Here is a 16,270-nt window from a genome sequence, read left to right as displayed (position 1 = left end):
CAGCAAGAAAATATTATTTCTACTCGAGGGCTATCTACGCTAGCCGTCCCTAATTTAGCAGTGTAAGACGAGAACGCTAACTCTTGGGCTACTCTTTTACCAACGAATAGTGGGATTAACCGTAACATTATAACACACCCATAGCTGAAAGGGCGAGCATGTTTGGTGGGACCTGGATTCGAACCTGCGACCCTCAGATTACGAATCGAACGCCATAACCCACCTGGCCATTCCGAGCCATTTCTGTGTCACGTTCATGAGTATACTTGTTAGTTTTGTTTTGTAGTTTTACTGTACTTTAGTGAATTTTCTCTGTACACCACTGAATTTGAATTGTAAGTTGGATACGTAGGTATATTTATCAATAAACAACATTTTGTCGTAAGGACATGTACGTGAAAATTATTATTAACGTTTCATTTATGTGTGTGTGCAACTGTAATGGTGTCTAAAGCAATTGTTTGTTCCAATACCTTTTATTAGTTGTAAGTAATATTAAAAATTTGTAATCAATTTTTTGTCCTCGTCTAGATGGTTTTATACAAATCTAAAAAAATTGTATTAACAATCGTGAAAATGGTAAATAAAAGGAAGTTAAATATATATTTTATTATTACAAAAATATGAAACATCGCGTCTGTTTGCAGACGTTATGTCATGAAAAGTTACCATTTGTTATCACGAATGAATTCCCCCGTTGCAGCAGACAGCATGATGTGGCTTAGCTATAAGAAAACACACACACACATCACAATTGAAAACTCACATTTGTTGTGCAGCTTAGAGTGTATAGGGTGAATATCGTTGGATTTGATAAAATTGTTTCTCAAAGTTTAGCAAATAACATACAGAATTAGTGTCAGCAGGCTCGCCTGTAAACGAAATTGGACGAACTAAATAATTTGTTCAGAGCTTGTTTTATTTGTTGAATTTTGCGCTAAACTACTTGAAGGCTGTTTGCACTAGCCGTCCCTAATTTTAAGTGATAGACAAAAGATAAGGCAGTTACTCAACTCCCCCCACCGTTAACTCTTAGGCTGCTCTTCACAAGATAATAATGGCATTGATTGTTACATTATAACGCCCCTACTTCTGAAAGGGCGAGAATTTCGGCGACGGGTTTCGATACCGCGACCCACAGAATGTGATCCGAGCTCCTTAATAAACAGACCATATCAGGCCCCCTTCACTGATGTGTGGGTAGGCAAGTTTCATTTGTCTAAATCATTTTATCATTCATCTACAAGTCAAAACAATAATTAGAGTTTAGGTGAATCACCACTAGTATATAATAATATTTTTGGAAAAAGTTTTCATTTTATGAATAAAATTCATTATTCTGTCTATTTTGTTTACACAGTTTAACATCGACCGACTGAAAAATTACAGGACTCGACAACATAACCTACTGAATAATTGGTACCAGGATGTTACTCTGTCGTATTGCAGACAGCGTGAGGTGTTTCTTAGTTTTGGGTTCACTAATATTTATCCGTCTGTCTGCCAGAATGATAAGTAAAAACAAGTTGAAATTTACTCACATTTTTATACAACGTCATTCATAATGCGCCCTATGTTGTCAAAGCATCATAAAAACTGCATGAACGTGGAGGATGATAAGAAAAGGAAATATTTTATGACAGAAACACTGTGTGGTTCGTCATTTGGCTACCAGAGGGTTGTTTAGGCGTAATGAGGGTGGTTGTCTACACTTACTCAGTATTCCCGGCTTACACTTACCTTTGCGAAACGCACCCCACTAACTATCTGTGTTGTAGGGCATAAGCTGGCGTAACACTAATGTAAATGCTACTATTTATGTCAATAGGAATTTTGAAAGGAAAATAATTCGAAGAAAAACAGTAATCATATCAGTGTATCAAACCCTTTAGAACAAAAGCGCAACAATTGAACAATCATCTGATAGGCAAACATTGCGTTATAGTGTCTGTTTCATAGACATTTGTCTTTACACATATCTATGTCGCATCCTTCACTTTCCTCGATGCTCAAACAATGTAGCTCAAATTATGAATCCCTCTATAGACTGTTAAAACGTCGTGTTCCAAAGACAAACTGAAATGAGTGTGAGATAATCATAAACTAAATACCAACTATCCAGTAACAATCAGGAAAACAAGTCACAATTTAGGTTATTTGAAAACAACGGCCATTAAGCAACCAAAGAGCTCTCTGTGTATTATTTTACAAACAGTAAAGTCGTAACATGAACTAATATCCAATATTTGTATTTTATTAGGTCATCCCTTAAGTAATTTTCGATTTTAGGTTCAGAAAAAGAGAAAGTATTTCAAACGCTTTGAATGTTATTCAATCAATAATGTAGGTTCCATTATTATTAATTATTTCCTGCCAACGATTCACAAACTTCTGAATGCCACTTCTATACAGTTCTTGTGGTTTGGAGGAAAAGAATGTAGAGAGAGTAGTTTTGACATCTTCATGTGTTTCAAGCTCTTTTCCATCAAGGTAGTTCTGCAAACTTCGGAATAAGTGATAATCAAATGGGGCAAGGTCTGGAAAATGAGGATGTGGAAATATTTCCCAATCTAGCTCTTCAATCTTTATAGCTATTATTCTTGCTGTATGGGGCTGTACATTATTCTGATGTAACACAACACCTTTATGATTGATCAAAGCAGGCCTCTTTTCTTTTAGTGCAACATTCATGCGCTCTAACTGTTAACAATAGAATTCTGACTTAATGGTTACATTGAGTAGCAGCAACTGAAAGTGGATCACACCAACAATATCCCACCAAATGCTTAACAAAATTTTCCTGTGGTGGAGGTACATTTTGGGCTGTGCTTTAGCCAGGTTACCCGTACTGAGCCATTGTCTGCGGAGCTTAACATTTTTATAATATATCCATTTTTCATCTCCAGTCACTAACTTGTCCGAAAAAGGTGAGTTACGTTTACGAGAGTGTAGAGAAATGGAAATGCCCACTCTTGCTCTAAAGTTGGCTTTTGTCAAATTATGGGGAACACATATTCCAAGTTTTGACATCTTTCCAAACTGTTGCATATGATGGTGAGCTGTTGAATTGGTTGAATTAAGCTTCTGTGGTAGTTCTTTAACTGTTACAGCACAATCTTCATCAAGTGCGGCCAGCAGCAAGTCATCATTAAACTCAACAGGACGACCAGTACTTAAGCTGTAGTCACCTTATCTAAGCTTCTGAAACCACCTTCGACATTTTCTTTTATTGAGAGACTCTGCACCATAAACACCTTGAATGTTTCATGTAGTTTCTGCTGCACTATTGCCTTTTTTAAACTTTTAAAGCATTATATGTCTAATGTGCCCCTCAGACATATCTATCTTCAAATTATTTATTTAATTAGTGATATGAAAAATTGGAGTTGGGTTAGTTGCTTTTATTTATCTGAACATTTTATACACATCCTTTTACATGTTTTAGGCAATAAAGCCTTCTACAAAGATAGAAATGATGATGCACTTTCTGTATTAAATTTTCGGACATTACTTATGGGATGACCTGATATTTCATTTTGTTTTCTGGCTTAGCGTAGCATAGTACTTATATGTCCGGACTCTAAACCCACGAATTCCTGATTCGCAGGGCATAGCATGACCAGGTGGTTAAGGTGCTCGACTCGTAATCCGAGGGTCGCGGTTCAAATCCCCATAACATTAAACATGCTCGCTCTTTCAGCCATGGATGCCGTTATAATGTTATGGGCAATCCCACTATTCGTTGGTAAAACAGTAGCCCAAGAGTTGGTGGTTGGTGGTGATGACTAGCTGCGTTCCTTTTAGTCCTTACGCTGCTAACAAGGATAGTATCTTGGATAGTTAGTATCTTCTATCGACTAAGAAAAAATAGAAACTTCATTTGAAAGTTGAGTTTTTGAAATTTAAAAGAGTGGATGAACGAAAAGCAGTTAAAATTAGTATAGTTTCCTGTTACAACTGTTTACATTAGTTTCGTTACAAATATTATCACTTGTACCAATCAGGTTTGATTTTAATATTCACATATAAATTTCAATATCTTATCTATGAATAGCGTTTTATATAATAAAATAAGTAGGCACTTTAAAAATAAACAATTGGTACAAAATCAAACTGCCCGCCATGTGGTTAAGGCACTCGAATCGTAATCTGAAGGTCGTGGATTCGAATCCCCATCACACCAAACATGCTCGCCCTTTCAGCCGTGAGGGTGTTATTATGTAACGATCAATCCCACTATTCGTTGGTAAAAGAGTAGCCCAAGAGATAGCGGTTGGTGGTGATGACTAGCTGCCTTCCATATAGACTTACTGTGGTAAATTAGGGACGGCTAGCGCAGATACCCTTCTAGTAACTTTGCGCGAAATTCAAACTAAACAAGTAACTTTCTCTGTTCTCAAACTCTGTCTTACATTTTATGGCACAAGTGTAGTTGATGTGAACTTTGATAATAAGCTGTGTAAACAAAGTTTAGTTTAAATATTTTAAGCTATCTCATCTCCTACACGGTTTAAGCTTACTTTGCATAAATTGCATAAAAGTCGTGCAAAATCTTATGGGGTTTTGTTTATCCCAGTATATACGACTGAAGTTTACTTCATTAAAACCTCTGCAAAATTTACACAATCAGCATCATATTTTTAACTTGCATAATAACTAAATAACCTTAATTATTATTTTCTTGTTACTTATATCTTTCATCACTGCTTATATTAACCTTGAACCTTGTTGGGATTTTTTGAGAGAATTTTCCCTATTAATTTGACTTTTCCTAGACCTTTTGGAAACATGATCGGACACTTGTCAACGTGGTCGGGAGTAGAGAATGTCAAGGGAAAATTCTAAAAAGGGAAATGAGTTGATCAATGATTTTCGCTGCAGGTATGTAGATATTTTATATTTAAACTAAAATATAAACAAAAAAGATACCGTCATTTATTATGCTATTTTATTGTCAAAAAAAATATAAAATAACGTTACATGTATTTATCACTTAAAATTATATACAACAGCAGAAATATATCCCTAAACCTGGCTGTTTGTGCTAGAAATTACTAACCGTAGTATTCATACCTAATTGAAAGCGTAATATTTTAGAAAAATTAATCATTTTCTGTACGGTAAATGTTCGGATTTTGTCATACGTAGCTCGTTACATCAAAATGATTTCATGTACAGAGCTGAAAATTTTCAAACCTTTACTGATAGGAAATGTAATGTCTTTTTACAAATTGAAAGTTGTATCGTTCATTGAAAAAATAATGAGTTCTTAAAAAATGCATCAACAAAAGTATAACCAAATCCTGATAAAAGTCGTGTTCCTCTTGTGAGGAGAGTAGTTTTATTTAAACTATATTTCTGTTATAAATAAACGGTTATTGCATATAATACACTTATTTTTCTAACTCTCTGAATAATAAATACCCAACGTGTCGGTTTTTTTATAGATTTGTGTTTGTAGTGCCATTCAATAGACGGCGCAGAAGTCTTGGTTACATACAAAGACACTGACACACGCTACCTCCATTATAGTGAAATATAAATATCAAGTTGAGGTTAGCGTAATTATAGTATTAAATATGACACTAACTTTTTTCCACACAATTAAACTCGTTGAGGGTTTTCAGCACAAATAAATCAAAATGCATTAATTTGCACCAGATTCCCACGATCATGGTGTGGATCAGTCTTTTTCTTGTGATAGAATTTTCAGGGAAAGCATTCGCGTCACTAGCACACACGTCAGCTTTATTTTAGAACTACTGTTCTAGGATATACAGGGGCTAATAGTAGAGGAATGCATCGGAAAGTAGAACTTAATATCAACACTTAGAAAACTAAAAATATTTGTAGAGAAAAGTTATTCAACTTACACCTGGAATTACGTGTTTTTTGTGGATTTTTTTTGTTAATGAAACTTTCGGGGTAGCTGAGAACAGTTTGTCTGTGTGTGATCCCGTGTTCACTTGTAGAGCATACATACGGTCACTCTCTTGAGGCCGAGCGCAATGTGATCGTGCTGGCTTGAAACCGTGTGTCAAAACGTTAAAATTGTGACTTTTGTGCCATATGTCACTTGTTTATTAAGACACACGAATATGGTATTAAATCATTGGATAAGAATTACATTTTACGATTATACCGTATGTTTAAAACGTATACATTTTTAAAAGAGTTATTATTTACCTAACCTATAATTAATGTCGCTTTTTTGCTATTCGAGTTGGCAGCATAGGAGGTATGCAAGGCATTATAAGTTAAGATTGATAATACTAGAGTACAATTGAAACTATAATGATTGATAAGATATGCGTTTTTAAAATTGTTTTAATATTATTGCTTTTAATTTGGTAGCCAGTTGTTGCTTTTCCCCTTGGAAGTTGAACTGCGTGCTTTTTTAACGCTAATATATGCATATTCGGTTTGCATTTGTGAATATTATCAAGTAATTAATACTGCTTATATATTTTCTTATTTAAAAATAGACTTACAAAAACGAAAATCAGGTTTTGAATGTGAGATCCTTACCCTGATGGCAACGTCATTCATCTAATAAATTTTGACGTGGCTCTAGCCTTATAAAACTTAATACTACACCACTGAGAATATAGAAATATTCTAATTATTCTTTGAACCAAAATAACTGAATATTGTTTTTCATGTTAAAACTAAACAACTTTTAAAGTTGCAAATGACTAACGCACTGTGAGTTTAAACTAAACGAGCAGTTAATTTTACTTTTTAATTCAACCGTCATTTGACCTCGTTATCATTCACACCGTTCTTTTGTTTTGAAAGAAGGTAGGTGTCCCCGTGGTATAAAGTATTATCAATCACTCTTCACCTATCAAATATATATAACGAGATTTCGTTCTGATTAGGTTCAGAAATGATTAGTAAAACTACGTGGTTTCATATTTAGGTAATTACAAATACTGTCTTATTATAGATTGTCTGAAGCCTTGGAATTAGAATCACAAACAGATATTATAGTCGCGTGCAAAATATCATATGTATTGTTGATGGCACGAAAATCCGTAAACTGAACACAACAAAGCTTGGAGATTACACACTCTAATATTATGTGAACAATTTTAAAAAGTTATTTCATTACACATACTGTAACTTAAATAATGTACGAAAGTAACAAAAATTATATTATTTCATGTCTTTTTAAGGCAAATTTTCAGGCATTCTAACTCTTAGAAGTCGATAAAATATTTTATCTCTCTTCCTTTCTCATTTATGAAGTTGTTTAATATTTTCTTTTAATTGTTGTTGTTGTTTTGAATTGAGCACAAAGCTACACAGTGGGCTATCTGTGCTCTGTCCACCACGGGTATCGAAACCCGGTTTTTAGCGTTGTAATTTCGCAGACATACTGCTAAGCCACTGGGGGGCTTTTCTTTTAAATGAACGACTTATTGCGAATAAGCAGTCTTACTGTTACTTTTCTAATTCCAGGTTGTATAAATATGTTGTAGATCACTCTATGTGTCGTTTGTCTTCTTGAGATAATATTTCTCTCAGAAAAAGTGCCTTGAAACTGTAGGTGCCGGTCCATCCAGTGTAGACATTCTCGATGGCCAACTCCTTCACAACATATACATCCACTATTCAGAATCTTTCAACTATTATAACATATTTGTCTTTTATTTTCCTGCAATTATACTGTTTTAGGCATGGTGAAACCTACACACGGTCAACACTCAGGTTTCTTGTAACAAACCGAATATGTGGTAATTCTCTAGCACACTTCATTATATCATTTGCATTTTGATTCATTGCCTGGCACACTTCCTCTCGAGTTTTCTTCAACATTTTTATTATACTTGTAGTGTGAACTATCTCTCTCTCTGCTCTCGATCATCATTAAATAAGTCTTGTCTGACAGTATCACTTCAAAACTTTCTCGTTCCGATTTCCAGCAAATTAATTCTTCTAACGTTTGATTCTCGAGCTTTTCATCATCATCAATTACTAATTCATTCAAACTATCTCTGATTTGTTTGTTTGTCCTAAATTTCGCGCAAAGCTAATCAAGGGCTATCTGCGCTAGCCATCCCTAACTTAGCAAGTAAGACTAGAGGGAACGCAGCTAGTCGCCACCGCTAGCTCTTTTACCAACGAATAGTAGGATTGACCGTCACATTATAACGCCCCCACGGCTGAAAGGGCGAGCATGTTTGGTGCGACAGCGATTCGAATCTGCGACCCTCAGATTATGAGTCGAACGCCTTAACCCACCTGGCCATGCCGGGCCCAACTATCTCTGAATTTTCCAACATTTCACATCTTACTTCTAGATTTATTTTGTATGTTGTTGTTTTATTTTTTCTAATTCTGTTAATTTCGCCTAATAATTTTAATCTATAATGTTCACTTTATAAACAGTTAATCTCATCGTTTGGTTAAGCTAGTTCAAATTTTTCATTAGTCTGTAAGAAAATCAATCTACATCCTAACTTGATGGGTCACCATTATCGAATTCAACCACTTATGACCTCTGAATAAGACAACCTTCTATTGTTGCCTGGCCTTGCTCTGGTTTTATTTTTGAATTTACACATGCCATCTAATTTCCAAAATGTCATTAAAACCAACTTCTCACGTACTGTATATAACACTATAATTACTAGCACCACTACCAATGTTCGTTTCCTAACACACTTCCACTCGAGTTGTGTTCCGTAACTTGAACACCGTTTTCCTCCCTATTGTAGTGTTATAGTGTCGGCTTCTTTTCTATCATCATTGACTAAGTTTTGCCTGGTAGTGTCACTTCAAAACTTTTTCATCATTATCTGCAGCTAATTAATCTTATTATCCTAGCATTTGGTTCTCGAACTTATCGTCATCTTCACTTTACTAATTCTCGTTCTCGTCTGAATTCTCACATTTTTCACAGTTTGATTCTTGTTGTTTTTCTAATCTTATAAATTTTTCCTCATAATTTTGATCTCTGATGCTCAATTTATAATCAGCTAACATCTCCAATTGGTTAAAATAGTTTGAATTTTGTCATCAGTCTACCACAAACCAATCTTTATCTTAATTAGATGGGTCACGGTCATGTAATTCAATGATTTTAGTGGCCTCTAGATACCACAACCTTCTATTGTTGCCTGGCCCTGTTTTGCTTTTCTTTTCAAATTTATACAGCCCATCTAATTTCCAAAATTTCATAAAGTTAATTTCTCATGTACTGTATATAATACTATACTTAATAGCATCACCACCAAGCACAATGTTATAATCACAGAATTAGTTAACTTCCACTTATCTAACCAAATTTTTTTCTGCTGTAGCTTGTTTATTTCTTTTTTAATAACGCGCAAAGCTACTCGAGGCCTATCTGCGCTATCCGTCCCTAATTTAGCAGTGTAAGACTAAAGGGAAGGCAGCTTGTCATCACCACCCACCGACAAATATTGAGCTACTCTTTTACCAACGAATAGTGAGATTGACAGTACCTTTATAACGTCCCCACGGATGCAAGAGCGAGCATGTTTGGTGTGACAGACATTCGAAACCCGACCCTCAGACCCTGAGTGCAGCGCTCTAACCATCTGACCTGTTACTGGCAAAAATGAAAAATGTTATCCTGAATTTCATTGATATGTAAAAATCATATGTGAGGGTTGTAAGTCGTGTGGCTTAAATAACCATTTCAAATATTCGTCAAATAAATACTTATTTTCTAATTTCCAGACAGATCAGGAAACAAAAATTCATGAGGAAAATTACTGTTATAATTCATTTGAAGAATTCTGTCGATTCTTGTTTTAGAAAGAACGCACGAATTATAAATTTATGCTATATAATATGAAAAATTTAGACTGAAATTTTATCCATTATTATCATATTTGTCTGGGAATAAAATCCGAAATTATTATAAATGGCGAAAAAAAATGCGCTTATGGTTGTAAAAAGTCTCAGAATTAGAATAATTTACAACTAACATTTTATACCTATGTCTTTATCATTGTTTCCAAAAACTTTTCCATTAAAATAAATAAAAAAACTTTCTTCTTATCTTTTCAATAAAACTTCAAGTCACAAGTATAGAGAACCTGGAGTGGATGCCAGTGTTTTAATTGTTCTGACACCATGTCAGTATTCATGATACAAAAGTTCCTGGATTGTCACTTTCAGCAATAAGAGGAAGAATACATCTTTGACTTTCCAAAGTAGATTCATAGAGAAAAGAGAAAAAAAAACACACACACACATCAATGTTTATTTTTATCAATTTTTGTTGTTCTTTTGAAAATTGTGTTGAAATTTGCATTTATCTTTTTTTTATTTTTATCTTTAGATACTGTCGATCAAATCTAGATATATTTCGATGGTGCTGTCTTCAATCCAGGGAAGAATTACTCACAACCTATGATGTTCGTTCGTTCATGTACACGACTATTGTTACCATATGTATGACTGGATTCAGAGGTTTATATCACTACGGTCGATAGCTCTCATACCTAATCGTTAATACCTTACCACCAAAAAGTACAGCCAAGTAAATATTCAATGGTTAGATTATCTACAAAAGCCCAGTGAAGTAAATATACCACATGTTCATAATTGTGAAGAGAAACAAATCTTGAATTATAGACTATAATGTTTCTGCATGGAATAAAATATGATACACGAGTTTTGCAGGTGCCACTAACATGGCTGTAATAAATGTTATGACATTGACACAAAGAATGTTGTTCTAAATGGACCCATGTGGTTTATTTGAAATCGTATATTTGATAAATATAAACTATGGAAAACTTTAGGATAAGAGGTCATAACAATATTGGAGATAATGTTAAAGAAAATGAAGTCTAATTATACAGATTTAATGAATTTCTTTAGGGACGAACAGTACTTTCATGCCTTGATCTACCAGGTGCCTTTTATGGAGGGAGAGACAACGTGACAAGAGCTTTATGAAATATTTAATGCAACAGAAAACAATTTTAAGATCAAGAAGTCGATTTTAGATATGACGAATACACGGGACGATATACACTCGTTACCTTTGATCTTACAGCCCATCTATCTTCCTCAGATTTTAACTTTAACTTGGTGTAACATGGAAATTTACAAATTGAAATATTATAAATGTTCCAAGATATGCAGAATTTCATTCAATTTTAGAAGTCTGTATGCCTGGAAACATTGTATCCGATATGTAAAACCTATGAAATTAGAAATATATTTCATACTCACACAAGATTTATGTACATAAAAAAGGTTGAGGGCATATATTTAGCAGTGATTACCAACCTGACCATGCAGAAAAACAGTTATAATCGTCAACCTGGATCCGAGCCATAAATCCAGTTGTCACTACTGGGTTTATGTTTACTTTCGATGAAATCAAAAAATAGAGTATTTTAACTCATCAGGATAACCTCCATATAATATAACAATCTTCGTGAAGAAGAACTGTGAAAGGTGAACTTGCAACCAAGACGTACTGTAGTTCTCGGAGTATTGACAATATTGTATATACTATGTTTATTATCGTGGTCGACGCGTTGAAACAGAAACCACTGTCTAAATTTGGATCCCACAGATATAATAACGATATATTTGTTCATGATTTTCTTGTGAAACGTTGTCATGTGAATACGTCTTTAATAGCTGGTTTTTAAACATTAGTGTTAACAATAGACTACGGGTATTTGGTACTGAATATTTATTGTCAGACCATAATTATAAATACAGTGGTTCAGACCATTGTAGGAGTTAAGTGTTCACAGCTGTTACATGTATTGAGTACAATATGTGTGTTTTATTTTGAAACTTGAGCTGCATTGTAATCAACATATGGTGGTATTTCGTTTACAACTGCTTCAAATCTTTCAAAGTCATCCCTTAAAGTGCGTAGCTGATCAGCTAATGATCCGTACAGATCTGCACATATTTTTAAGTTCAAATCCTCATTTTGCAGAACTTGACTTGCTTCATGAAACTTTTACAAAATCTCATCCCACATGATCAACATAAAAACAAATTATAGCTCTTGCATTTTATTTGTAATATTGTATGCTTCTCTTCTAGTGTCTCCCTTTTGTGACTGGTCTTCAACTAGACATTCTAAAGCTTCCAAAATCTTAGAGAAAGAGTTCAAAATTGCTGTTGTTCCCATAAATGTGCCTCCCATCTGGTATCAGATAGGGATTTTAACACACATTCCAAGACAAGTTTTAAGAATTTTCCACCGACTGGGTGAGGCGGGAAGAAATGTATTGCAGAAAACAAACTAACTGCCACTTGACAGCAGTCAACAGCACTTCGGCCTACCAGATTTAGTGAATGGCTACACAGAGCACATATATGGTAAACTTATTTTCTTCTAAAATATTTTGCTGCATCCCCTTATTATGCCCAGACATGTTACCAGCATTGTCGTAAGACTGATCCCTACATTTTGAAAAATTAAGTTTGCAAACTTCATGTAAGTACTGCAATACCTGTTTTGTAAATTCCTCACTGGTGTGGCTTTTCAGTTCCAGAAAGGTTAAAAAGCATTCAATAAGCTGCCCATTTTTTAAGTATCGAAGTACAACACTTAACTGATCTATATGTGATGGATCTGGCGTCGAGTTAAATGACAAGCTAAAATAACCAGAAAAATTTACTTCATCAACGCTGAATGCATGGACTTTCTAAGCCATTGGTTCAATGAGTTCTTCAGAGGTGGTTTTGGACAAGTAAGAGGGATTTCTTTTACCAGAATTTCCATATTTCGAAATATGCTCTACTAAAAATGGTCCAAACTGACTTACGAGATCAAGCAGCTCTAAAAAAATTCCCATTTTGCAGTGAACCAAATTTTTCATCTGTTCCTCAAAAAGCCAGGCCACATTCAGCAAATGTACGAATAACAGCTACTACACGCTCTAAGACATGCTCCTGGTAATTGCACTCTTCTTTAATTTGTTTTTCCAACTCTTCTCGTAAGCCTAAACATTGTCTGCGAGTTAATATGTTAGCATAGTCTGGGTAAGTAGTACTTCCTTCATAACGATCAATTACAGTAGTATTTCGCTAGTCTGTTTCAACAAAACGAGAGGAAAATTTAGGGGCAAAAAGATTACAAACAAAGCTGTAAATTTACCTTACAAATAAATGTTTTTGCGAACAGCATCTCTTTGGTTTGCCGCTATTGAAAGTCTGGCAAGATTTGCCAAATGGCCCATTGTGGTGTTGACAATCAGTGGCTCCACAAACAATCCAATAAGCCACATCATCAGCAGAGAAATCGAGCCACAACCCTGGATCTTTCGCTTCAGTTTCTTCATCTTTTGTAGACTGAAGCATTTTACCATGGTCAGTAGAATTTCATTTTCAGCAATTATTTCAACTTCAGACTGTCTTGTAGAGCAACTTGCATCAACATTAACACTAGAGATATCAGGAGAATTTACAGGCAAAGTGAGATCATTTGTGAGACTTGTGCCAGTTAAGCCAACCTGTGACATCTCAACGTCATCATTATGTTCTGACCTTGAAGTGAACAAAGTGGTACTTGTAGGTGTGAAGTTTGGTTCAACTTCAATCTTGTTGGAGACAGATGCAGTGTAAGTGACTTCTGATGGCAGAGACAAGTTTTGATTTGGAAAATCATGTTGTGTAAGTAGTGTGAAAAAAGTAGTCAGCTTTTCAGTCTTGACCACTAAAACCAAAGCCTTTTGTTGGTTCTTTTTTGCCAATTTTCTCTTTTGTGCGCCACTTAATTGAATACGTTTCATCTTGCAGTCTGAAAAATACAGAAACAAAAATAAAAATATATATATGTAAAAACGGCTCTCTTGGGTTGATAAAAAATTTTTATGTAAAGGAGCAAACAAAGTTTCGACCTTCTTCGGTCATCGTCAGGTTCACAAAGAAAGAAAGAAGTAACTGAAAGAAAAATAAAAAATAAAACACCAAAGCATATGGATCATATACAGTTATAATGTTTAAAAAACACTGAAATTCATAAAGTTATTATATAACCTAGGTTCTCTCTCTCTAGGTGTTTGGGTATATATATTTGTATACCCAGGTGGATCAGGTACACCAGACCACTACCATTACTAAGTTGGAATGGACTGATTAATACATTTAGTGTAAATACAATATGGCTGAATTAATAACATAACTTTAAATCTGGTCCTTTTCAGAGCAATGTCCATTTATATTTTTCTTTCATTGACCTAGATCCATCAGCACATAAACATGAATTCATAAATACTTTTATTCATTTGCTGCATTCTGATTGGTTGAAAACCGTTCAAGACCAGTCTCGAATCAATACAAGTCTGGCTTCAACCCATTTTAAGAGAATTAGTTTTCAATCATTGCAAAAGTTTCATTAAGGTTGTTGCTATGGTAACTGTGTGCAAGAAACAATGTTAATGGTGATATGCAAATCCGTTGTGAGCCAAAAAGTATTCCAAAACAATTTGTGATCAACAACACATATTGTAGTAACCTGTATACACGGCGATCATTCTGTAATGGCACACATACATAACATATAACCAATTGTAAACTGTACTGCATATTAAACTACTAAATACTGGGTTAGGCCTAGGCTATAGTACCTTAATCCTAATCAAATATCTGAAGAATGATTTATAACTTCAACTCTGAGCTCAATTTTGACCTGGGGACGTTAGGTGAGCAAACAAACCATACACCAAAGGCATATTTCTGAAACTTTATCTGCATGCCTAGAAACGATGGCCTCAAATTGGGAATAGTCCAATTCATTATTCCAGGCTACAGTAGCGTTTCCAGTGTATTTAACCAAAATAGTTATTACAGTATTTAGGCATAACGTTATTGTTACTCGGTTCTCACATCACAAAACTAACGTTAGGCTTAATACTAATACATTGCAACTGAGGCCACTAACGTTAAGCTGTTAAGCCTAGTACTCAGTACTAACCTTGCTCACATGAACTTGTTCAATTCATACACTTTTTCAGACAATTCTAAATTGATTTTGTTGATTTGTCGGTTCTTTTTTGTGTCTTTGTATGACCGCGGTACCACAGTACTGTACTATTAGTAGTGGTATAGTGTATACATTTGTTTTGGAATTTCGCACAAAGCTACTCGATGGCTATCTGTGCTAGCCGTCCCTAATTTAGCAATGTAAGACTAGAGAGAAGGCAGCTAGTCATCACCACCCACCGCCAACTCTTGGGCTACTCTTTTACCAACGAATAGTGGGATTGACCGTCACATTATAACGCCCCCACGGCTGGGAGGGTGAGCATGTTTGGCGTGACCGGGATGCGAACCCGCGACTCTCAGATTACGAGTCACACGCCTTAACACGCTTGGCCATGCCGGGTCTAGTGTATACATAAGTTACATAACAACGTTAAGAATCATGTTGTCGTACACTTCGAAATCTTACACAATTTGACCTGAAAGGTCGAATTCTCGTCTTTTGACTGCTCCGATCAGTCAATTGTTTTCCCAGCTTTTCAGAAATGTAACAGAACGAATGCTGATCTGAATATATATATATAGTCGCAAAATAGTTGAATTACACCTAAAACTTTGTGGTCCTTGTCCCTATGTTTATTTCTCGGATTGTTCGTTCGCCTCATAAATAAAAATATCACCGGAGGGCCGGGTCGGCTCTGGGCATTATGACGTCAGGATAAGATTGGGTTTAAAAACGGCATATTTGAAAAACTTTTTCTGGCTATTTATTAATGGGGTTAAATCTCAGCTTCAAATCTGTTTATGCTATTACATAATCACAAGGGAATACATACATGTCCAAACACTCCTGTAGGTTACATTTATGGGCCCGGCATGGCCAGGTGGATTAAGGCGTTCGACTCGTAATCTGAGGGTTGCGGGCATCAAACATGCTCGCCCTTTCAGCCGTGGGGGCGTTATATGTGACGGTCAATCCCACTATTCGTTGGTAAAAGAGTAGCCCAAGAGTTGGCGGTGGATGGTGATGACTAGCTGTCTTCCCTCTAGTCTTACACTGCTAAATTAGGGAAGGCTAGCACAGATAACTTTCGAAAACAAAACAAAACAATTCAAAACAAAACTTACTTCAGATACATAGTTTAGTATTTTATCGAAACTTTTGTCACTCACAGAGCCAAAGGAAACGTTTTTGTAACAATGCAGAATAAAGTCGAACACGGTAGGTAAGGACAATTACGAAAAAATCGACGAAACTTGAGTGTGGCAGTGAAAGAGTTGAAGGCATAACAGCTAGGGAAAAATCTTTGTGCTGTCCCTCTTCCCT

General features: G+C 35.2%; 1 long non-coding RNA gene across 1 annotated transcript; it reads left to right on the top strand.

The window, feature by feature from the left end:
- Positions 1–4,723: 4,723 nt before the first annotated feature.
- On the top strand, positions 4,724–12,689 carry LOC143222911 (uncharacterized). The gene is made up of 2 exons (XR_013012581.1): positions 4,724–4,881; positions 10,319–12,689. It is a non-coding gene; the product is annotated as an uncharacterized LOC143222911 (long non-coding RNA).
- Positions 12,690–16,270: the final 3,581 nt, after the last annotated feature.

Source organism: Tachypleus tridentatus, chromosome 8, assembly GCF_004210375.1.
Source record: "Tachypleus tridentatus isolate NWPU-2018 chromosome 8, ASM421037v1, whole genome shotgun sequence".
NCBI classification, from domain to species: Eukaryota; Metazoa; Arthropoda; class Merostomata; order Xiphosura; family Limulidae; genus Tachypleus; species Tachypleus tridentatus.
The sequence above is the reverse complement of the archived record's forward strand: the minus strand, read 5'-3'. Positions and strand labels throughout refer to the sequence as shown.